We start from the raw sequence: 25,888 nt of genomic DNA, 5'->3' as shown, positions 1-25,888 counted from the left end.
CTGTACATATTCTTCTGTGTCTCGCTTATTTTATTCAACATTATGTTTATAAGACTCATCCATATTGATGCATGCATTTTTTATTTGTTTAACAAACACACAGAACTTATGACATGCCAATCATTCTCCTAAGCATGCCACAAATATTAACTCATGTAATCCTCCTAACAATCCTATTGGATAGACACCATTATTTTCCCCAATGTACAGATGAAGAAACAGGTTAAGAAACTTGCCCAAGATCACAAAATCTTAAGTGGCTACACCTGCTTTTGAGTCCAGGCACAACCCTTGACTTGAACCACCAAGGATGCCTCCTCTAAACCCTCTCCTCTATGTAGTAGTGTTAATAGCTCATTTCTTGCTGCCAAATAGTATCCTAGTGCAATATATATATAGCAGAAACGAGTGGATTCAATCCAATGTTGATGGGCACTTGGGTTGTTTCCAGTTTTTGCTTCTGTAAACAATACTTCTTTCAACATTGTGTTTCTTGAAGCACTTCAGCAAGAGTTTTTTCCTAAATGTATATGTAGGACCAACACTGCTGGGTTCTAAATCATTAGCAGGTTGAGCTGGTTAGGTAATAGGCTGTTTTCCAATGTAACTGTTATCAAATTATACTCCTACCAGCTACATACAAGATCTCCCCACATCTCTGGCAGCACATGGTATTGTCAGACTTTTAAATTTCTGCCAATCCAAAGAATGTGTAAGGTATATTATCATTTTAATTTGCATGTGTTTGATTATAAACTAACCATTTAGTTTCTTTTGTGAAAGGCTTAAGTATATAAATGTACAATGTTTTTTAATTGGGTTATCTGGGTTTTTCTTATTGATGCATATGTGTTCTTTACACATGCTGGACCAGTCCCATATATATGTGCCATTTATGATCAACTACTTTAAACTTATTTTTTCACTCTTCATATTTTTAGTTGAAGTATAGTTTGACATATATACATTATATCAGCTTCAGGTATACATAGTAATTCAACAATTCTGTACATTATTCAATCATCACTATGATAAGTATAGTCACTATATGTCACAATAGAACATTACAACATCACTGACTTCATTCCCTCTGTTGTACTTTTCATCTCCACAATTTATTTATTTTTTAACTGTAAGTTTGTACCTCTTAATGCCCTTCAGCTATTTCATTCACCCTCTCACCCACGTCCCCTCTGGCAAGTACCAGTTTGTTCCATATATTTTAAGGGTCTGTTTGATTTTCTGTTTATTCATTTGGTTTGCTTTTTAGATTCCACATAAAAGTGAAATTATATGGTATCTGTCTTTCTCTAATTTATTTCACTTTGCATAATACCTTCAAGGTCCATCCATGTATTGCAAATGGCAAGATTTCATTCTTATTTATGGCTGAGTAATATTCCGTTGTGTATCTATACCACATCTTCTTTATCCATTCAACTACTGACAGACACTTGGGTTGTTTCCAAATCTTGGCTATTTTAAATAACACCACATTAAACATAGGGGTAAATATATCTTTTTGAATTAGTGTTTTTATTTTCTTTGGGTAAATACCCAGCAGTGGAATGACTGGATCATATGGTATTTCTATTTATAATTTTTTGAGAATTTCACACTGTATTCCACAGTAGTTACACCAATTTACATACATTCTCATGCACAATGCAAGCAGGTTCCTTTTTCTCCATATCCTAGAGAACACTTGTTATTTCTTATCTTTTTAATACTAGCCACTCTTGCTGGTATGAGGCGATATCTCATTGTGGTTTTGATTTGCATTTCCCTGATGATCAGTAATGTCTAGCATCTTTTCATGTGTCTGTTGGACATCTATATATCTTCTTTGGAAAAATCTCTATTCAGATCCTCTGCCTTTAAGTTTTTATTTTTTTTAAAGATTTTATTTATTTATTTGAAAAAGAGAGAGAGAGAGAGAGAGAGAGAACCAGCAGGGGGCAGGGACAAAGGGAGAAGGAGAAGCAGACTCCCTGCTGAGCAGGAAGCCTGATACAGGACCCTGAGATCATGACCTGAGCTGAAGGCAGACGCTTAACCAACTGAGCCACTCAGGTGCCCTTTTAAGTTTTTATTTATTTAAGTAATCTTTACATCCCATGTGGGGCTCAAACTCTGAGATCAAGAGTCACATGTTCTTCCAACTGAGACAGCCAGGCACTCCATCTTTGTCCGTTTTTTAATTGGTTTGTTTGTGGGGCATTTTGGTGTTGAGTTGTATAAATTCTTAATATATTTTGGATAGTGATCCTTTATCAAATATATCATTTTAAAATATCTCCTCCCATTCAGTAGTTTGCCTTTTTTGGTTTTTTGGTGGTGTTATTTGCTGTGCAAAAGCTTTTTGTGTTAGCTTAGTCCCAATAGTTTATTTTTGCTTTTGTGTCCCTTGCCTGAGGAAATATATCCAATAATGTGTTGCTAAGGCTGATGTCCAAGAGATTATTGCCTATGTTTTTGTCTAGTAGGATTTTATGGTTTTAGGTCTCACATTTAGATCTTTAGCCCATTTTTAATTTATTTTTGTAGACCGTATAAGAAAGTGGTCCAGTTTCATTTTTTTACATGTAGCTGTCCAATATTCCCAACACCATTTAGTGAAGAAATTATCTTTGCCCACGTTGTATATTCTTGCCTCCTTTGTCATAGATTAATTGATCATGTAAGTGTGAAAGATAAGAAAGATAAGCCCAGGTTCTTTCTGGGCTTTCTATCCTGTTCCATTGATTTTTGTGTCCATTTTTGTACCAGTACCATATTGTTTTGATTACTACAGCTTTGCAGTGTATCCTGAAATCTGGGATTATGATGCCTCTAACTTTGTTCTTTTTTCTCAAGATTGCGTTGGCTACTCAAGGTCTTTTGTGGTTCCATATGAATTTTAGGATTAATTGTTCCAGTTCTATGGAAAATGTTATTAATATTTTGGTAGGGATTTCATTAAATTTGTAGATTGCTTTGGGTAATATGGACATTTTAACAATATTAATTCTTCCAATTGATAAGCATGGCATTTCTTTCCAATTGTATGTGTTGTCTTCAAGTTCTTTCATCAATGTCTTACAGTTTTCAGAGTATATGTCTTTCATTGTTGGTTAAATGTATTTTTTTTGCGGTGCAATGTAATGGGATTGTTTTCTTAATTTCCCTTTCTGCTACTTTATTATCAGTGTATAGAAATACAACAGATTTCTGTATATTTTTATTCCTGTATCTTTACTGAATTTTTTCGTTCTAATAGGCTTTTTGTTTTTGGTGGAGTCTTTAGTCTTTTCTATATATGGTATCATATCATCTGCAAATGATGACAATTTTACTTCTGCTTCACCAATCTAGATGCCTTTTATTTCTTCTTCTAGCCTGACTGTTGCAGCTAGGACTTATAGCACCGGGTTGAATAAAAGCGGTGACAGTGGGTATCACTGTCTTGTTCTTGATCTTAGAGAAAATACTTTGTTTTTTCCCCATTGCTATTAGCTGTGGATTTTTCATATATGGTTTTTATGGTTTTTGTCAGGTTGAAGTACATTCCCTCCAAGACTATTTTGTTGAGAGATTTTATCATGAATGAATGTTGAATTTAATCAAATGCTTTTTCTGCATCTTCTGAGATAGTCCTATAGTTTTTTGTCTTCCTCTTGTTAATGTGATGTATCATACTGACTGATTTGTGAATATTTAACCACTTTTGCATCCCAGACACCTGATCATGGGGAATGATCCTTTTACAGTATTATTGAATTCAACGTGCCAACATTTTGTTGAGGATTTTTGCATCTATGTTCATCATGGATAGACCAGTAATTTTCCCTTTTTGTCATGTTTTTGGCTTTGATAACAGGGTAATGCCTTGTAGAATGAATCTGTAAGTTTTCCTTCCTCTTATTTTTTGGGATAGTTTGACAAGAACAGACATGAACTCTTCTTTAAATGTTTGGTAGAATTCACCTGTGAAGCTGTCTGGTTCTGGACTTTCATTTGTTGGGAGTCTTTTGTTTTTTTGTTTTAAAATACCAATTCAGTTTTATTACTAGTAATTGGTCTGTTCACATTTTCTATTTCTTCCTGATTCCATTTTGAAAGACTGTATGTTTCTAGGAATTTATCCATTTCTTTTAGGTGGTCCAATTTGTTGTCATAAAATTTCTTTTAGTATTCTCTCACAATTCTTCATATTCCTGTGGTGTCAGTTGCTATTTTTCCTCCTTCGTTTCTGATTTTACTTATTTGACTCCTCTCTCTTTTTTTCTTGATGAGTTTGGCTAAAGGTTTATCAATTTTGCTTATCTTTTATAGAACTAGCTCTTGATTTATCTTTTCTTTCTTTTTTTAGTTTCTATTTCATTTGTTTCTGCTCTGATCTTTATAATTTCCTTCCTTCTATTAATCTTGGGTTCTGTTTGTTCTTTTTCTAGTTCCTTTAGTTATAAGGTAGATTGCTCATCTGAGATTTTTCCTGTTTCCTGAAATAGGCTTGTATCATTTAAACTTCCTTCTTAGAACTGCTTTTGCTGCCCTCCAAAGATTTTGGATTGTTGTGTTTTCATTTTCACTTGACTCTATGTATTTTTTTTCCCTTTTTGATTTCTTCATTGACCCATTTGTTGTTTGGTAGATGTTTAGCCTCCCATATTCGTGTTTTTTCCAGATTTTTTCCTTATAATTGATTTCTAGTTTCATGCCATTGTGGTTAGAAAAGATGCTTGATATGACCTCAGTCTTATTAAATTTATTGAGATTTGTTTTGTGGTCTAACATGTGATCTATCTTGGAGAATGTTACAGTGCACCTGAATGTGCACTAGAATGTTCTGTATACTTCTGTTAAGTCCATATAATGTGTCATTCAAAGCTGTCATTTCTTTATTGAATAAACTGTTTGCTGATGATTATCCATTGGGGTGTTAAAATTCTCTACTATTATTATATTACTATCAATTTCTCCCTTTATGTTTGTTAATATTTGCTTTATGTATTTAGGTGCTCCTTTGTTGGGTGCATAGTTATCTACAATTGTTACATCATCTTGTTGGATGGATTCCTTTATCATTATGTAATGCCTTTCTTTGTCTTCTACTACAGTTTTTGTTTTAATCTGTTCAGTCTGCCCCGCTACCTTGGCTTTTTTTTTTCTTCTATTTGCATGGAATATCTTTTTCAATCCCTTTAACTTTCAGTTTGTCTTTAGGTCTGAAGTGAGTCTACTGTAGGTAGCATATAGCTCAGTCTTGTTTTCTTAATCCATCGTCATCCATTCTTCTGATTGGAGCACTTAGTCCATTTACATTTAAAGTCATTACTGATAGGTATGTACTTGACATTTTGTTCACTGTTTCAATAGTTCTTTTCTGTTTCTTTCTTTTGCTCTCTTCCCTTGTAGGAATATTATGCTTGGATTCCTTTCTCTTTACTTTTTCTATATCTATTATAGGGTTTTTTTTTTAAAAGATTTTATTTATTTATTTGACAGAGAGAGGGAGAGAGAGCACAACCAGGAGGAAAGGCAGAGGGAGAGGGAGAAGCAGGCTCCTCACTAAGCAGGATGTCTGATGAGGAATTTGATTCTAGAACTCTGGGATCATGATCAGAGCCAAAGGCAGACACTTAATCCACTGAGCCATCCAGCACCGTATTATAGGTTTTTTATTTGTAGTTACCATTTGAGTCACATATAACATCCTATGTGTAAAGCAGTCTATATTAAATTGATGATCATTTAAGTTCAAACACATTCTAAAATCACTAAATTTTTACTCCTCCACCATGTTTTATGTACATGTCATATTTTATATCTTTTTAATTTGCATATTCCCTAATTTTTGTAGAAATAATTCATTTTACTACTTTTATGTTTAATCTCCATACTGACTTTATAAGTAATTAATCTACCACTATTAATATATATTTCCTTTCACCTCTAAAATTCTTTCCTTTCATAATTTTATTTCTACTTATGGCCTTTTCTTTCCACTTAAAGAATTCCTTTTAACATATCTTGTCAGACTGGCTCAGTGGTGATGAACACTTTTGTTTGTATAGGAAACTAGTTATCTCTCCTTCAATTCTGAATGATAGCCTTCCCTGGTAGAGTATTCTTGATTGTAGGTTTTTTCCTTTCAGGACTTGAAATATATCATGCTACTCTCTTCCGGCCTGCAAAATTTCTGTTGAAAAATCAGCCAAGAGCACTAGAGGATTTCTCTTGTATGTAACTTTCCTTTTCTCCTGCTGCTTTTAAGATCCCCTTTTTATCATTACTTTTAGCCAGTGTAATTATTATGTGTCTTGGTGTGGACCTCTTTGAATTCATCTCATTAGGGAATATCTTTGCTTCCTAGTGTCTGTTTCCTTCCCCAGATTAGGAAAATCTTCAGTTTTTATTACTTCAAATAAGTTTTCTGGTCTCCTGTCTATGTCTTCTCCATCTGAAATCCCTGTAATGTGAATGGTATTACACTTGATGATGTCACAGAGTTCTCTTAACCTTTTCTCATTTTTATTATTTCTATTTCCTTTTGCTGTTCAGCATGGTTGCTCTCCATAATCCTTGTTCCAGATTGCTGATCTGTTCTGCATCCTCTAATCTGTTGCTAATTCCCTCTAGAGTAATTTCTCATTTAAGTTCTGAATTCTTCAGCTCTGACTGGTTCTTTTTTTTTTGTATTTTCTATCTCTTTATTGAAGTTCTGAATTCACCCACTCTTTTCTCAATCCAGGGACTATCTCTATGACAGTAACTTTGAACTCCACCTCTGTTTCATTTAGCTCATATCCCGTGACTTTGTCTTGTTTTTAAATTTGAGACATATTCCTTTGTCTCATTTTGTCTAACTCTCTGCATTTGTTTCTATGTACTAAGTAGGTCAGCTACATCTCCTGGTCCTGGAAGTAGTGGCCTTGTCTAACAGAGGTCTTGTGATGCCCAGTAGTGCAATCCCCCCTGGTCCCCAGAACTAGGTATCTAAAAGTGGCCCCTGCGTGGACTGAATGTTCCCTCCTGTTAAGGCTGAGCTGCTTTTGGCCTAATTGGCTGCAATGATTTCCTATGTCCACTGTGGGTACACTGCACAGGGTTTTATCCCTGACTGTTGAGAGGCTTGGCTACAGGCTCATTGGTGGACAGGGCTGGCACTCAGCCTGTCTGCAGTTAGCTTCTCTACCCCAGCTGCAGGCACACTGAAGGTCAGGGCTTGCTCTCTGAGCAGCTAAGAGTCTGGCTGCAGGAACTATGGGCCTTTGGGTATGTGGGGGTTTCTCCCTCCTTCCTAAGGCAGCAGTCACTTTGAAAAAGCAAGAGTCCCAGCCAGGGCTGCCTATTAGGCATGATGAAGCAGTAGCCATTTTGGAGGGATCCCTGCTAAAGTAGATAGGCTGGGTGGGACAGGTCAGCAGGAGAATACCAGGGTGGGGCTCATGGTGCTAGCAAGGTAGAAGGATAGTGTTAGAACTGGTTGGCTCCTACAAGTGTCTGGTTATCTAGGCTGAAGAAGGCCTAGAAAAATGGTGCCTGCTAGCATTTTTGTTTACATAGAAATCCCCTGCAGATCCCCACTCCGCTGGCACACATTCTGAGATTAGTCAATAAACCTCCTTCAGGTATATCCCTGGCACTTTTAAACTGCCACTGCTGTGCTATGTCTCAGACTAAGTTATTTAATGTGCTGGCTCTTGAAAGGCAAGAACTCTGTTTCCTATCACCTTTTGGTTCGCCCAGAGTTAAGCCTCCTGATTTTTGAACCCAGATATTATGGGGATTTATCTGCCCAGTGTGGGTCCTCAGGGCCAGTGTGGAGTCTGAACCCCCTTGCTTATGTCATCCCTCCTGTTTGCAGTGAGTTGTGCCAAGGGTTTGGTTCCTAACCGCATTTCTACCCCTCCTACCCTTTTTGATGTGGCCTCCTCTCTACAGTTAGTTGTGGAATATATGTTCTGCCAATCTTCAAGATGTTTTCAGAGTTAGCTGCATAATGTAGCTGTTGCTTCAATGTGTCTGCAGGACAAGGTAGGCTCGGGATTCTATTCTCACCTTTCCCAAAAGGTTTGTGTTCATGTTTTAGTGACAGAATTTCTATGCACATTTTTCTCAAACAATGAAAGGGAAGGACTCCTGATACATTTTAAACTTTTTGTACTATATAGGAGAATTTTGCATGTTTGCACTTAGAATCCTTCATATCCCTCCACTCATTCCATTTTTTAAAAAAGATTTATTGATCTATTTCAGAGAGAGAGCATGCATGTATGTGAGTGGGGGAGGGACAGAGGGAGAGAATCTTCAAGCAGAGTCCCCACTGAGCTCAGAGCCTGACATGGGGCTTGATCTCACAACCCAGGTGACCATGACCTGAGGTGAAACCAAGACTCAGATGCTTAACTGACTGAGCCCCCCCCCAACCAGGCAACCCCATTCATTACATCTTAACAATGGTCAAGAAAGGAATATCGATATGGACAGTATGAATAATAAAGCTGACCTGACATCTATAACATTGTGAAGGTATCAAGTAGGGAATTAAAGACCACTTCAGTAAATCCCCAAATATTTTAAGGACATATACAGATCCAACTCCTCCTTTTTAAGTTTCCCCACCCTCCAATCCTTGCTGACTCTTTTCTCCCAACTCCTACCATATTTATCTCTATTACTCACCCTTGCCCTTCATCACATACTACCATGCACTGTACTCCAAATGCTTCATGTTTATATGTGTCATTTCCAAGATAAAACAATTTTCCTATAAACAGGGACCATACTTTACACTGATATTGTATCCCACATACCATATTCTGTGCCTAACAGAGTTATCCACAAACAGTTAATTCTCATAAGTACTGATTTGTCTAAGAAGTAATTTTAGGATAAATTTTAAAAACTTGCATCAACATATGTGATTCATACATTAGAAAATTGTACAAAATAAAAACATGAATTGGTTCAAGAAGCATTTAACTGAAGTCAAAATGAAGTTAACACTGGTAAAAAATAATAATAATAATAAAAATTAAAAAGACATCTGAAATGGGAGGGTGGGAATAGGTTATGAGAAGCTCCAAATCTTCTGTCATGGAGTTCAGACCTCTGTGGGCAGCAAGAAGTTGTAGGTGATTTTTAAAGAGGGAAAGTCAGTGAGTTCATTCATTCATTCATTCATTCATTCATTCAATAAATACATATTCACTGAGCATCCCGAGTGCCAGACACTTTCCCAGGTACTGGCAGTACCTCAGCGACCAGAGGAAACACTAACTCCTGAGCTTATGTCACAAGGAAGACAATAAACAAGCAAGCAACACATATAGGATGTCAGGTGATAAAAATCTTTGGAGAAAAAGAAGGAAAGGAAAGGAGTGGGACACCTGAGAAGGCGGTCCCTGCACTCCATGGGGTGTCAGGGAAGGTCTCCCTTAAGGTGTGGGAGAAAGCCTGAGGCTAATGTGATAGAGCTACTCTTTACTGTGTGTCCCATGGATTTTCCTGCCTGTTCCCACAGAGCAGGCAGGCTGTACAAGCATATTGACAGCCAGAACGCCATTCAAAGATTCCAGTTCTCTTTCACACTCTGGGTTCTGGGCTTCTTCCTCCCCCTATTTCTCTCAGCTACCCCACCCCATCTAGATGCATTTCTGACACCATGGGGATTCTCAAACTTAAGGCTGGGTGACAGAACCATCTCAACCTCTCATCTTCCTTTGCCCACTTCCCTGAGCCTGGCATCTGCAGCCTGGCTTCTTTTTTTTTAAGATTTTATTTATTTATTCATGAGACACACACGGAGAGAGGCAGAGACATAGGCAGAGGGAGAAGCAGGCTCTCTGTGGGGAGCCCAATGTGGGACTCGATCCCAGGACCCCAGGATCATGACCTGAGCCAAAGGCAGACGCTCAACCACTGAGCCACCCAGGGATCCCTCCAGCCTGGCTTCTGAAGCTGGGGCCTCCCTTGGGCCTTTTCCTGGTTTCTCAAAATGTGGCCTCCTTCCCAGGATGCATTCTCAGTAGCAGGTAGGAAGTCAGTTCCGACTCTCCTGATTTCCTTCCCACCTGAATAACCTCTTCCAGAAACAGGCTGCTGGCAAGGATGGCAACAGTAGCAGCAGCTGAGGCCACTGTGGGGGTCTCCACGAGCAAGAGACCAGGGTCAGAGAGGAGCACCGTGTAGGTGCATGTATGCACACATGGGTGTGCATGGAGATAGGTAATTAGGCATGCATGTGTATGTACGTGCCCAGGTGTGAAAAAGGGGTGTGAGCAAGCAAGCAGGAGAAGAATCTCAGAGAACAAGCAAGAAGAAGGGAGTGCTCACAGAAAGAAATGCAAATATGTGCCAAAAGAGGGAAAGTAAAAGGGGCCCAAAAGGAAACTCCACAGAGTACCAAGACACAAGGATAAAAGCGTGTAACAGGGAGGTACTAGTGTTAAAATCCCAAAATATTGGTAAAATGGCGGGAGACCAGAAAAAAAAAATCTGTCTACAACGTAATATGAAAAAGGCAAGACTGACACAAAATTTGAACTAATAAAATTCTAATTTTGTGCTTCCTCTAAGCGTTTATTTCCCGCAACAAAGCTAACATGGCAAAAATCACTAGGAAACAAACGACAGAACCTTTCTAAAGATGAGGTTTGGGAAGAAAAAAAAAACTAGAAATTCTACAAATTCAGTTGCTTGTCTTACAACAGGCAAAAAGGAAAGGCTCTTCTTGGGTAAGACCTCTGTGGTACACAGCTAAGATAACGATCCTGGATGGTCTGGCCAAACTACAGGCAAAACAAACCAAAACTAAACAGGAAAACAAGAATGCTCACATGGACAGACGCAAGTAAATAGGCAGCACTGTGTAAACACGCCCTGGCCCTCCCCATGATGTTCAGGGTCTTCCGGGCAGCCCCTTGACCAGGGAAGGGAGGCAAGGCCCTTCCTCCTGTGATAAGTGCCCCTACTGCACTCTGCTCTTTCCTCTGACTCGCATTTTCTGTTAACCTTCCTCTTGGAATCCTTTGACGATGACTCACGCAGCAACAGGGCTAGTCAGCAATACCACAGCCCTCCATAGTAGACGCTGTGTAGGAGGCAAGCAGCTCCGTGGAGTGTAGTGGGTACCAGTTTTTTCCTTTCTCTGTTCAGGGAGGATTTGCTTTTCAGCCACATTTCCCTCAAAACACAGCCCTGACAGGAGATGCTTACTACACAGATTTCTAAACGATGAAATGATCTGACTTTGGCTATGTGGTCATAATGAAACTAAAAACACTAAGATGAAAAAACAAGAGTGTGATCATCACACCTACAAAAAACAACTTTATACTTGGGTGAAATCATGAGATCAGAAAAAAAAATGCTCAAACTAATATTTTCCAACCTTTCACTAACAGCTAGGCTAAAACCACATGTTGTGAAGGTCTTGCACTGTGTTATTATTAGAAGTCACAATTCTATTGATACTGATGAGTCATTTGTATCGGCGGAAACCAAGAACTTCCATCAACATCATGTTACACACAGTCACTGTGGCTTGGTTTTTTCTTTATTACTGGTCAAAGCTGCTTCACAATGCTTACTGAAGCTAAAAAAAAAAAAAAAAGAAAAAGAAAAAGAAAAAAAAGGAGAACTCCTCAAGGATGTGCAAAGCTTTCCTTCCCCACCTGATGTCAAGTTATTCACCCTTCTCAAGATGGTTTAGGTTGATCTGATCAACTTGTATCTGCAAAAGGAAGTTTATTTAGAAACCTCAAAAAAGTAACATTTCACACTTTCTGATGAAAATAAGCAGAACTGAACTCCAAAAACAAACAGTGAAACCATCTTTGAAAATATATGCCAGATTTAAAATGACCTGAGGTCAGGTTGTTGTGTATGTGTGTGTGTATATATATATGTATATATATATATATATATATATATATATAACGTTAATAACATGCAACAGATATAAACAAACTCTGTCATCACTTGAGGGGTTGAACCACACAAAACCGTGTCAGGCCAGCCACTGAGCACCCACTCTCTTACCTTCCCCCTGAAGGCACAACACTCCTCACGGTGGGAGAAGTAGGTCAGGTTTCATTTACACTAAGTAAACCTATGTTAAAGGTTTATGAAAGTTCTTTCTAGCGCAAGGGAAAAAAAATAATAGCATCTATCTTTTCCCTTAATATCATCCCCTTACCCTTCTTCCCTTAAAGAATCCCAGAAAACTAAAATGAAGGGGAAAAAAGCCATTCTCCTGAGGGACTCCCAGAAATGCCGTGATTCTTAGGCAGCCTCTACAAAGGTAGGAATATGCCCAACAGCCTACCCTACAATGCAAAGGATATGATTGGCTGTTGGAAGAAGGGAACCCAGCTCAGCAATGACTACAGATCTGAAAATAGCCTGCCAGCCGCTCAACAGCCCGGGTGCTCTCCAAGGACAGCACTGGTACTGTGGGCAGTTTACAGTGTGGCCAGCTGAGTGCCGCAACAGCTGCATGAGTCAGCAAGCGCTTCTGGTAGGAAACTGCTGACATGCTAAATTACTCTTGCATACATAAGGTGCACACACCTACCCAGCAAAAATCAAAACAAGGTACATGCAAATTAGCAAACAGGAACCTCTCTACCCTTGCAGTTCTATTTTCTAAGGTTACACCAAAAATATAAATAATCTATATGCCACTGCTCAAAAAAGTAGCAACAACTAATAATAATTAATAGTGGTAATAAACAAACAACTCACTGTCGGTGTTGTGATGTGTGGAACAGCTGCATTCAAATCTCACAAGCCAGTTAATTTTAACTGGTTTTAATTTTAACTGGATTTAACTGCTTTTCCTCCCTTCTGAAAAATCAAAATAGTTGCCATATTGACCACAAAAAAACTGGTAACAGACAAGCACAGTTCCTGTTTTTCAGAGGGGACTTACTTTCAAACCCACAATATCAAGATGCTTAACATAAGTGGAAATTTAAAATCTACTGTTTGATGTGGGAGACTTAAACCTGTACACTAATTCAGATCCCACAAACGTTGTAGGGTAATTACATCTCAGGTTTGTCCTACACGTCTTTCATCTCTCTTCTCTCATTTAATACAAGACCCAAAAATCTACAGGAAACCTGGTGGTCTGGAACTTGGAACACATTTTTCCATAGAGACAATGTCATGCCAGTGAGATAGTGTTCCAGAATAGTCCATGGAACTGTCTTGAATGTAAAATACGAGTGAGAGGTTAAATTTGCAATTTAGAAAGAGAAAGTAATACTATAACAATAGTTCCAAAACCAATTAAAAACAAACAAACCACCTTCTTGACTGACTACTTTTGAGGAGGCATCTAATAAGAGGAAGATAAGGGGATAGTCTTTCTAAATAAGATTTTTGGACTTTGTCTTTCGTTTCACTTTGGTTCTTTTAACATGGTTTAAAGGATTAATTTCATTTTAAAATGCAAGGCATTCTCTTACTTTGGCATAACGTATCTTTAGAAAAATCTTTATCAGTTGTGAGCACCGATTTTTTTTTTCTTCAAAAAAGAATGAATAAGAGTTGGAAGAGAAAATGGAAGAAAGGCTACAAAAAGGGGATACTAGTGAATGAGGAAGAGAAGGAAATGGAGTTATGGAGAAAAGAAGGCATTAGGGTATAACTAAACTCTGAAGACAGAGGAAAGGTAGGAATTAGAGAAAGGTCCCCCACAGTGCAGTGTACTCCCAGAGAGGGGTACTCTCCGCCCAGCAAAGGAAGAACAAGTCCAGCAGGACAGTTCCATAGATTGGCACTAGATGGCGCCATCAACTCAACATAGCATGGTTGCTGGAGGAGGTTACCTTGGGGGAGGGGTACCAGGCAAGGCAGTGCAACTCCATGACTGAGTATTTAGCAAGCAACATGTCTACCTAAAATAAGCATGGTTTCATTAGTCAATCAACTTCTCCAAACATCCAGATGTCATTACCCTGCTAGTAGCATAGGACAGTTTTTAAATGTATCAACTCAATTCTTAGTAATTGTTAGTAAAGTAGGGTCGGGAGGCAGCTGAGTGGGGTCCATTGCTTTTTTTGCCTCCTAAAATGCAACATTTAGGGATAACAGAGTATTTTGGGTTAACTGCTACTGAATGACAAACATTCCTAATTATAAACCATGTGGCTTTCCCCTGAAGCTCTGTTTAAATGTCAAATAACACACCATCTTGTTACACAGGTTATGTAATCGGATCTAGTATTTGGCAGGAGGAAGGTGATGTTCACTGACAAATGTACTTATTTATTTATTCATTCATTCATTCATTCATTCGAGACACAAAGAGAGAGGGGCAGAGACACAGAGGTAGAAGCAGGTTCCTCGCAGGGAGTCTGATGTGGGACTTGATCCTGGATCCTGGGATCACACTCAACCACTGAGCCAGCAACCCAGGTGTCCCTGACAAATGTATTATAACATTAAAAATCATTGGTCCTGGGGATCCCTGGGTGGCGCAGCGGTTTGGCGCCTGCCTTTGGCCCAGGGCACGATCCTGGAGACCCGGGATCGAATCCCACATCGGGCTCCCGGTGCATGGAGCCTGCTTCTCCCTCTGCCTGTGTCTCTACCTCTCTCTCTCTCTCTCTCTGTGACTATCATAAATAAATAAAAATTTAAAAAAAAGAAAAAAAATCATTGGTCCTTTATAGTTTTAATATTACAGTGGTTTTTATCCTCTAATGTGCTAATCTATATTCTCTATCGAGGGTTGACTTATAAACAGCCCTCTCTCCACTCAGAGATGTCCTCCCATAACCAGCTTACAAGCATGTGAAATCTTAACCATTTCCATCTACAGAATTTCACCTCTTTGGCTTTGTCTCCTATTAATATGCTGATGCTTCAGAAAGAAGTAATGGTACCAGGTATGCTATTATTTATACCATAGTAAAACTAGTTTCATAAAATCCCTTTCTTAGGTTGGTTCTGAAAGGGAACAAGAAGACTAGTTAAGGGTACTGGTGGCTGCAAAGCAGAATAGGATGGAGTCAGAGGACTGACAGCAAACCTTGCCTGGCTTTACAACTGCAGAAAGGATCATCATCCCTGACACTGATCTCCCCAAGGAGATATATGAAAAGTAAGGGTTAACTCTAAGTATGTCTGCATTTTCCACTTGCTGAATGGGTAATAATATCTTTATAGTTAATTTCATTTTTTTCACAGTTTGACTCTTCAGGGCTCATTCATTTGCATAATATGGAATCTTGAACCCATATAGATATTCTACAAATCAATGCAAGTAATTCTCACACGAAATCAGCAGCTTTAATTTAAGCTCATCATTGTTTGCATAGAAATCTTTATGCACTCATCTGCTTGATTTTTTTAATCACTTAAAACCTCCAACAGTGACACACTAAGCATCTCCTCACTTAGCCATCTCCAAAATTTGAACTAAATACTGAAAAATAAGCACAATACATTCATACGCTAGATCATTTTCCAAATTGAGCTTCAAATGTATGCTTGATGTTCCAGCGGCTCCCAAGAATGATGCCTCTTGACTAAGGAAGACAAGTTGGATGACCATCCCAGGGCAGAGCTGAGTCAGCATTCTCAACAATGACCCTGCTAACCGGGGTGATCAGGTCACTGCCAAACCAACTGCCTAGCTGAGTCCTTTAAAACCATTCAAATCCCCAGTTGAGAGTTGCAACATGCTAATCTGGCAAGATAATCTCTTCCTGAAATTGACTAGAATGAGAGCAAAGGTTACCTGCTTTTATCTGCTACTAGTAGCTAATATTTCTAATTAGGAGCTCTAACGGATTTGGTTCTAGATGAAATTCTTCCACCTAGGTAGAAAGAAACCTATTATAGAAATGGTTTCTTTCACCTTTCCTATATCAAGAAAGAAAGAAAAGAAAGAAAAGAAAAGAAAAGAAAAGAAAGAAAGAAAGAAGAAAGAAAGAAAGAAAGAAAGAAAGAAAGAAAGAAAGAAAGAAAGAAAGAAAGAAAGAGAAAGAAAGAAAGAAAGAAGAAAAGCTAAAAACAAAGTCATCACTTAACAAAAGGCAGAAGCTTGAACTGTAAGGAAATCCTGGGGACAGAGCCATGGGATTCATGTTCTTTATCTAGTTCTTCTCTTGTCTTTAGATCACCACTTGTGCTCTCTGATCCCCAAATGGACCATTAGACCTGAGGAATGAAATTATTAGAAAGTGAATCATATGAAACACAAAACTAACATTCACTGAAGTTCCCTGACACATTATTTTTCTATTTTATCTTTCAAATAGGCATCAACAAAATAATCCAATATTTCAGAGTGAGTTGGCCTATACTTCCACTTCTGAGAACTTTTGCTAGAGAGCAAAAAAGAAAAGTAGGGGAGAGGGGGAGGGGGCAAAATAGCATAAGTGGTTAAGAGAACAGGCTCTAGCCTCAGACACCTAGTTTCCAATACCAGCTCTACCTCTCATTAGCTGGGTGACATCTGTACCTCAGCTTCTAATGATCACACCTAGCTCTGGATTATTAAAAGGATTTAATGAGTTAATATAAGTAACACAAATAGGAAGCTCCCAACATAGGTTAGCTATCATCAAAGAAAAAGAATTTTAGCAGATAGTACGGTAATATGTTTTAAAAAGATACTGTTGGGGCACCTGCGTGGCTCAGTCAGTCTATGGAGGCACCAATTCTTGGTTTTGGCTCAGGTCATGATCTCAAGAGATCTCAGATCAAGACCCAAGTTGGGCTTTGCGCTCAGCAGGGAGTTTGCTTATGTATTCTCTCTCTCCCTCTGCCTCTGCCTCTCCCCCCACTTGTACACTCTTTCTCTAAAACAAATATTTTTAAAAATGCTTTAAATTAAAATAAATATAGATACTGTCAAAACTTCTAAATTGTGCTAAGAATAGTCTAAATAATCCTTCTTGGTCTACAGAGGCTGGAAACTTGCTCTGAGCTAATAAGCAGGGGTTTCACACAGAAGCTGGCCTCACATTTTCACTAAAGACCCCTGCCTAGGTCACACACATACCAGCCAACTGAGAGGGATGTCTGAGTAACTTCTAATCATTTTAATGTCAGAATGACCCAAAGTGACACCTGGGTGGCTCACCAGTTGAGTGTCTGCCTTTGGCTCAGGGTGTGATCCTGGGGTCCCAGGATCCAGTCCCCTAAATTGGGTTCCCCGCATCATGGAGCCTGCTTCTCCCTCTGCCTGTGTCTCTGCCTCTCTCTCTCTCTGTCTCTCATGAATAAATAAATAAAATCTTAAAAAAAAAAAAAAAAGAATGACTCAAAGTATGTTCAAAATAAAAATGCCACCTTGAATTTTTTTCCAAGTATGAAAACAAACCACATTTTTGGCAATTAACAATTCTGTTTTTATCAGGTTCTAAAGACACAAGTAAATAAATCAATTCTGGACTCTGTATACAGGAACCATTATTTGCCAAAATGGCCCCAAGGGTTATATCATGGTTTATGCAATACTCCAAAGGGCCAAAGATAGTAGTGAATTAATAGGATTAGGAGGCTATGAGGAAACAGCAAGCCAGAAATTTCAGCTTGGCCCTGATGGCATTTCACTCCATAATTCCTCAGGGAGGGCTACCCCAACTTCCTAATCTGGTGAAATCCCCCAATTACACCCTCTGCTGCATGGAATACCTTTCCTTCACAGAACATGTAGTGGGTGATCTGTCACTACCTAATTAATGTCATCTCTCCTACTTTTTTAAGATTTATTTATTTTAGAAAGAGAGAAAGCATGTGCATGTGCGCGCACATACACACACACACACACACACACACACACACACACAGGGAAGGGGCAGAAGGAGAGGGAATGAATCTCAAACTGGCTCCCCGCTGAGCAAGGAGCCTGATGCTGGCTGACCTCACCACCTTGAGATCATGACCTGAAGGAAATCAAGAGTTGGATGCTTAACCTACTGAGCCACCCAGGTGCCCTGTCATCTCCCCTATTTGACGCCATTCTTCACTAGAACAGGGAACCAGGAGTGCATTTGCTCCCCATAAGCACTCTGATCACCTAACACTATGAACTCTTGGCCTGTTTAGTTGCATCCAAGTGGTTTTGTTGATCAAGAAAATACAGAATGGGAAGAAAATAAAAACTGCCAATCATGTGTGACTCCCGGGTTACCAAGGAGACTTGCTAAGTACCCACCTTCACCTTGCTTTCCTACTTATAGAATGGGGATAACCACTCCGGGCTCTCCCAACTTTAAACTCCAAAGTCACAATCTAATAAGCCTTCTGAGTGACACTCATGCAGAGTCCTGAGGGAACTCCTGAAGCATCTGTGGAAAATGACAGGAGAGAAAGAAGAGAAGGGTAAGTGCAAGACTAGAATTGACGGAGGACCTGGACACTCAAAAAGATTTCTTCTGAAACGAACCTGGAGTTTGTCATACGCTAGCTGTAGACTCGGGGACAAAGGAAAACAATTATGAGAAGAATGGGAGTGCTGGACAGTGGATATTTAAATGCTTGGGAAGAGGAAGACAAAACTGACACAAAGATAGGAGGGAGCTAGCAACCAAGCGCCAGCTCTTAGGGATATCAGCAGTGCATTCTACAGCCTTTGGGAGATGAACAAAAAGGTCAGGGAGGGGAAATGACATATCTCAGAACCAAAGGACAATGGACTATCAGGCTAAGAACAAAAGAGAAGTTAACCAGGGGAATATGCTGAAGAAATGATGATTATGAAGTCACTGGGGGAAGACTGATAGACATTTTGGCTGTAATTCCAATGACTAGAATGAACGAGTACGTGAAATGCTTTCAGATTGGGGAGATTTATTATTTTGGAAAAAAAAATAGCTCAAGGAAAAACAAAGGCAAAATTCCTGCCTCCTATGAAGTAGTGCCACTAGGAGGACAAGGTTCAATTTCCATATTCTTTAAAAAAGAAATGGTCCTTGAAAAGGACAGAGTAGTGATTTCTGAGGATACTTCCAGCTTTAGGAAAGCTGAGCAGCATGCTGATGGTAAGATTAGGTTTCAGTTTTAGGTAGACATTTGAAATTAGCAAGAAACAAACAAACAAACAAAAGACAAAAAAGTAAAAGGAAAAACACTGAATTGGCAAGAAACCTACTTTTCTATGAAATGTATTAGACCAAAAGAAAAAAATGTTGTGGGCAATCTCTCTGAATTTACAAAATGTTTAGTTCACAGCAGGTTTCAGTTTGGACTTGAACGATTTGTAAATATTTACATAAAATTTAAAGATGGGCCAGAACTAGGTCACTGCCACTGACAAAACAAGAGCAATTTTTTGTCATTCCCAAGGACTTAGTGCTGCTTTGCCCAATGGGGCTCCAGCTAAGCCAGAAGTTTATCTTCTTTTCCCCTCAAATGCAAATTTTTACAACCAGCCTTGGCTTCTGATCTTTTAGTGCCTCTGGTAGGGTCCTATGTCACTGGAGCTTCTTTAACATTCAGTTAGGAAAAGCAGAGGAGGGACACCTGGGTGGCTCAGCGGTTGAGCATCTGCCTTCAGCTCAGGGTGTGATCCCACGGTCCCAGGATCGAGTCCCACATCGGGCTTCTTGCATGGAGCCTGCTTCTCCCTCTGCCTATGTCTCTTCCTGCCTCTCTCTCTCTCTGTCTCTCATGAATAAACAAATAAAATCTTAAAAAAAAAAAAAAAAAGGAAAAGCAGAGGAACAGGGAGGCAAATGCAGTGCTTGTTGTATACACACAGATTTTGACAAAGACGTTACATCCGGAATTGTTCTCTGTTCCTTGTATGTGAGAGCAGGAACCATGTCCTCTGTTTACTATGGTCCCCACCTCACACCTGGTCATTGACTCATGGCTGGACTGTGTAAGATAGGATGGGGAATAACCTTCAGATAGTCAAGAAAACACACAATGCATCCAGATGAAATTCTTTGCAACATAAAATGAGAAAATTCCTCCTCTGTAGAGTGGGCACAATGCCTATTTCACAGGGCGGCTTTGAGGAGTCAATGAGATATAAGGGGTAAAGGAGGTAATTCTGTTCCTGGCATATAATGAGAGTTCAATAAATCACAGCTATTATTTTAGTGGGTGTTCTCGAATGTCAAATTCTCATGTAGGTCCTCAGGCATTAAACAACCAAGTTACCCGGTCTGGTCAATAACAACTAAATAGAGCACAGGTTATTCAAAAGCAATGGGTTATTTACCTGCAGAGGACTACATGGTGCCCATGGCATTAAGCATTTGGCCTTTCATGTCGCATTCTCTATCAAAAAGAAAGTTATCAATTCCTGAGCGGGACTCAGTGTTGATTTCAAATTCTGTTTTTCTTGCATCTTTCAACTTTTTGGAAAGCTATAACCATTTACTTGGTGGAGACTCATAAATCATCTATTATGTGCCAGGCCTTTAGAAAATAGCCAGATACAGAAATATTTTCTTAAAAGATTTTATTTATTTATTCATGAGAGACAAGAGAGAAAGAGAGAGAGAGAGGCAGAGACATAGGTGGAGGGAGAAGCAGGCTCCTTGCAAGGAACCCGATGCGGAACCCGATCCGGGATCCTGGGATCAAGACCTGAGCCAAAGGCAGACGCTCAACCTCTGAGCCATCCAGGCGTCCCCAGATACAGAAATATTAAACAACACAATGTTTTAGCCAGTTCAGTGGTAGAAGACAGGCTGCCTGCAGGTCAGCTCTAGCTACTGTGCACATTCTTATTAAACATTCAAAAAAATGTTAAGCTAATATTTAAAATGAGAGATTCTACAGAAGAGTCCAGATACCCAGCTTCTCTTGGATAAATCCGACGACATGGTAACACAAAGCCAGCATTCCCTCCCATTCCTACCTGGCTTCAGGGGACAACAAGAAGCTGAGACAAAGTAGCGGCTGCCTGCCCCTCTATGCTATGCCCTCTTCCTCACCAGGAGAGTGAAAAATGAAAATGAAGGGCTCTGACTTCAAGAATTATTCAGGATTTCAAGATGATTAACAACAGAAGATTCAACCAAGTGTGAGATCCTTCTGAGCAGGGGAGGAGGGTGCAACAGAGCAAGCACATGCCCACAAAGCTAGTCCCACATCACACTCCCTCAGCAAAACAGGAAGGGTATTTATTTCTCTAAGTATTCCGTCATTCATTCAGCAATGAAGCCTGCATTTACAACAAGCCAGATAGCATACCCCCTGAAATCTGAGGTACAAAAGGTAGGGGAGTGAAAGCCCCACACAGCTGAGCTAGAGAGCCTCTAGGATCTCTCTCCTCCCTTGTTAAGGCTGGATCCAAACCAGAGACACTAAGCGTGAGTTAATCCAAGTAAAATTAAACTGCTCCCAACAATATAGATTGGCCTGAGCCCTTTTGTTGGCATCACAGGAGCCCCGATCATACATTCTGAGGAACAGCTCACAAGCACTAATGAATAAGTCCCGACGGCTGTGCAGACAGCGGGCCCAGAAGTGAAGGGCTGGCCTAGGAGAGATGTGAACATGAACCTGACCATCTGGCTCTCCGCGACTCACTTTGATCACAAAATGAATTGCAACAAATTGAAGAGCACATGGCTAGAGTTAATTGTCTCATCTGTAATCTGAACCTACTTTTAAGCAGTTATTATTACCCTCTATCAGGTGGAAACGTTTCCTACCATCACTGCAAAGTGCATTTCCTGATGAACTGTAATGGATCATTAAATTCCATATCTGAATAACAATACTTTGCACTTATGCAGTGCCTTTCATCCAGGGATTTCAAGGCAGTTTGCAAATAATTAAGCCCCTCACACAGCAGCCAGAGGTGAGCGACTGTGAGGGACTTGCCTGAAGACACTGAGTCAAAGGCATGATTCAACAGAAAGAGAATAAATGGTTTCCTCCCAGGCATTAGTGATACTGAAAAGTGAATTGGGGTGGGGGGAGGAGGGGGGGTTGTTCGGATTCCCTCCCTCCCGGTCTGCCTTTGCCCTTCTTCTCTATGGCAGACCCTGCCACGCAACCGACAAAGAGCAGAAAAGTAACAAACAAGGGTATTTATAATTTAGCTAGGAGTTCAGAAACACACGTATGAGGGGAATGCTCTTGCCTCTAATCCTGGCATATGCAGAACGAACTGACATTTCAATCCACCTGCAGAATCGACAGATACCAGAGGAATTAACACACTTAAGATTACCAAATGTCAAGCCTAAACCCTTCCAAAATCCAAAAATGAAAATACTGCTCTGCATAAATAAAGTGTGTTCTAACAAAAGTACTTCATTCCATGGTGGCATATTCCATTTTGGGGGAACCCCCCCCCTACACACACACACACACACACACACTTCCGAATGGCATTCCAAGTTTCGGGAACAGCAAATAGGACAGAATTGGGCAATCGATGTATTTTCTGAACCAGAACACTGGAAGGGAAAAACCTCTCAGCCACCACAAGTTTTGCGGTGAAATTATAAACTCCTGAAAAAACGGAATCTATAATGGAAACGCTGACAGACCTTTCACTGGAGCAGTTTGAGCGCAACACTGTAATTTAGCAATCTCTCTTACAGACTAAAGACTAATTCTAACAAGATGTCATTTTGACTCACGTTTATTGCTACCTGCAAGAATGAAAAATGCCATTTACTCGGGAGCTGCCAGGGAACCAGGGTGGGGCAAACCTCACATCTGAAGCAAGACGCCCGCTGCCTCACCAAAATAGCCCTCTCCCCCCCAAAAAGAGTGGCAGCCTTTCACGCTCAGCTCCCTTCATGTCAGCCAGGGCTTCGCAGCCCGACAAGCCTTTCCTACAAGCTGCATTTTAATGATCTGAGCAAACCGTTATCAGGGTGATCATCTCTGATTTTACTCTTAAACAGACAAAAGCAAAAATATCTCATTAGGCATCATCTCCGCCAAGGTTCCCACTAGGCAGAAAAGGATTTTTATTCCAGAGTAATTGCCCTTTTGGAGTGAAAGCGGCTCAACAGATGAAATGTGCACACCGGGCGCCTCTGCAGCACCAGACGGCGGAGGGGAAGCGCGAGGACCGCGCGTCTCGCCCCCCTGGGCCCGCGGGGCGCCTGCGGCTCAGCACCGGGCGGGGGTGGGGGTGGGGCGGGGGTGGGGGTGGGGGTGGGGCGGGGGTGGGGCGCCCTCGTCCCTCCCCTTTCTCGGGGCCACGGCTCGCAGCGACCGCGGGGACCCGGCGCAAGAGCGTGCGAGGCGCGCCTTCTCCGGCCACAGGCAAAACCATCCGGGCAGCGTCTACACCGGAACTTCCCCCCAAGTTGTCAAACTCGCCTACACGCCAGAGGGTGCTGGGGATACCCCGCGCGTCCCCAACCCCCGAGCCCAGGGGGCGCGGCCCTTTCGCGGGCAGACGCTCCGCCCGCCTCCTCCCGGGCTCGAGGTCCCGCAAACCCTGCGCCGGCCCGCGGTGGACCAGATGCTCCCTCGAGTCCCCTCTCGCGGGCGGCCGGGGCAGCCCGTGAGCGCCGCCCGCCGCCCTCTCCCGCCGCACCGGGCGGCCGAGCCCCCAGCCGAGGGCCGAGGACTGCGGGGCCATCACCGGGAGCCCCGGCGCGGGGAGGCGGGGGGCGTCTCGGGGTAGACTCCTGCTCTAGGTGGAGCTTGCAGGCTGCGGTGTGCGGACGGAGGAGAGGGTGTGCGCGCTGCACTCCGATTTCATGCACGCTCGGGGGGTGCAGGGTGCAGGGGTGCAGGGGTGCAGGGGTGCAGGGGGGCCCGGCCCGACGGGCGAGCCCCCAGGCTGCAGCCGGCGGGGCGCAGCCCCAGAACGCGGCCGCCGGCCGGCGGGGGTCCCACCCAGCGCCCCGCGCGGTCCTTGCCTCTCCCCGGGACCCTGAACTTGGGCTTGGGCGCCGCGCCGGTCGCGGAGGTCCCGGCGCCCACGGCGGCGCCTGACAGCTGGGCGCGGAGGCGCGGCGGCCGAGTCCCCGCGGAGCAGCCCCGGGCGCGGGCGCGGGCGCGGACGGCGACGCCGACGCCGCGGGCAGGGAGGAGGCCGCCGGGCTCCGGGGCCGGGGCCGGGGCCGGGGCCGGGGCCGGGGGCCAGGCCGCGGGTCTGACAGCTGCTCCGGCTCGCGCGGACGCGCGCCCGCCCAGCCCGCCTCCCCGCGCCTGACTCCTCGCCCTCCGCTCCTGCTCCCCCTGCTGCTCCCCAACACCCGTCGGCGCGAGCAAAATACAAAGCCGCCGCGCCCGCCGCAAACAGCCTGGCGCGAGAGCGCACGTTCGGCGCGGCGCGGCGCGGCTCCCACCCCCTTCCCGTTCCTAGAAAATGCCCCAAAAGCGGGCCGGGCGCGCTCGGCGGGCGGCCGCGACTCCCCTCCCGCGCGCTTTCCCCGCCGGCTCCGCGCCCCCGCGCCCCCCGCAAACTTGCCCCCGCCCCCCGCCCCGCGCCGCGCCGGGGCCCGGGACCCGGGGCCGGGGACTCACCTCGCCCGAGAACTTTGCGTCCTTTTCCGCCTCCTCTTCCCAGCGTCTTCCCAGCCTGCGGCCGCCCCCCCGCCCCGAGGGAGCCGGCGCGGTGGGCGGTTCGGGGGTCACCGAGAGCTCACCGGGAGGACGCGCATCACATGGCAGCCGGTTCCCAGCCCCCCGAGTGCGCCGGGGAGGGGGAGGGGAGGGGAGGGGCAGGGTCGAGGGGAGGCCGGGCGGCCGCGGGAGTGGCAGGCGGGGTGGCGGGGGCGGCGGCGGGCGCTCACGTTGGCGCTGCTGCGGCCGCAGCCCGGGCGTGCACGGTCGCTGCTGCTGCTGCTGCTGCTGCTGCTGCTCGGGCGGCGGCGGCGGCGGCGGCGGCGGCGGCGGCTCGGCGCTGTTTGCTCCGCGCCGCGCGGCTCGCGCTCTCCCCGGAACGCCCACACTCTCAATCGCTACATTGTTGACATTCGGCGCTGACGTCACCCGCTCCCCATTCACAATAACTTTACGGGAGCCGGGCAGCGCACCTCCCCGGCCGCTGGGGCGCCGTACGCCCGGCGACTAGCGTAAGCGGCTCCGCGAATGGCGCTCCGGGGGCTGGGGCGGGGGCGGGGGCGGGGGCGGGGGCGGGGGCGGGGGCGGCGCGCGCTCGGCCGGCTCGCGGGAGGGGGCGCGCCTCGGCCGCCGCTGCGCTCCCCGCTTTGTGCAGCCGCGCGCCGCGGGCGACCCCCGGCTCCCGGCCGGGCTCGGGACTCGCCTGGGCCCCCCGAAAGGCGAGGGTGGGGGGCGCTGCTGGCGGCAGGGGTGGCAGTGGAGAGGGCTGGTGCGGCACGTGGGGAGGGCTGCAGAGCCCAGGGCCCTAGCGCGGGCAGAGGAACCGAGACCCGGGGGTCCTGGGTCGTCCGGCCTTTCCCAGGAGGGGCGGGAAAAGATGCTCCGCGGGCCCCCACCGAGCCGACCGGGCCCCCTCGGGAGGGGGGCGGGGCAAGGAAGAGCAGCTTCCGACCCACCCGCGGCGCTGAGCGAGCCTGTAGGCCCCCACGACTTGTTCGAGAAGGGGCGAGAGCAATTGCGAAGTGTAAAGGAAGAGCCTGGCCCTGGGCCCCAGCCCCAACCCCTACTGTGTTCCAGCCTCTCCCCTGCCTCTGACCCTGGAGGCTGCCTGGGTGTTGCTGCTCCGGGCCGTCGATGGTGTGGCTGCCCCGTCAGAAGAAAGCTTGGTGGTGGCGAGGATTTTACAGAAAGTAATTAGGACTTAGCCTGAACGAACATTTGCAATAAAAGAAGGTTGTGTTAGTGCAGTGCTGGTGCCTGCAACTCTACCCCTGCCAAGGCCAAGAAATTCTGCTGCGTTTCCCTGAACACCTATAACTTGGCCCCCTTGTGTACCGGCAGTATTCCATATTATTACATGTGGTGCTGATTTTTAATGAATATTATAAAACTTTGGCTCGCTCTACTGAGAGGAGGATCATAAATCCCCCCTGTA

At 43.7% G+C, this 25,888-nt stretch overlaps 1 protein-coding gene across 6 annotated transcripts in view; it reads right to left on the bottom strand.

The window, feature by feature from the left end:
• BACH2 (BTB domain and CNC homolog 2) overlaps positions 1 to 24,827 on the bottom strand; it is a 357,223-nt gene extending 332,396 nt beyond the window's left edge. For 3 of the 6 annotated variants that reach the window (XM_041766588.1, XM_041766571.1, XM_041766608.1), the window contains exon 1: positions 24,415 to 24,827. The gene's annotated coding sequence lies outside the window, so the exon portion shown is untranslated. Of the gene's footprint in view, positions 1 to 12,027; positions 12,501 to 24,414 lie in introns of those variants that run through there. The other 3 variants (XM_041766626.1, XM_041766617.1, XM_041766598.1) reach the window with 2 other exon arrangements.
• Between the last annotated feature and the right edge of the window lie 1,061 nt (positions 24,828 to 25,888).

Source organism: Vulpes lagopus, chromosome 1 (assembly GCF_018345385.1).
Source record: "Vulpes lagopus strain Blue_001 chromosome 1, ASM1834538v1, whole genome shotgun sequence".
Taxonomy (NCBI): domain Eukaryota; kingdom Metazoa; phylum Chordata; class Mammalia; order Carnivora; family Canidae; genus Vulpes; species Vulpes lagopus.
Note: the sequence above shows the minus strand (reverse complement) of the source record. Positions and strands in the feature narration are given on the sequence as shown.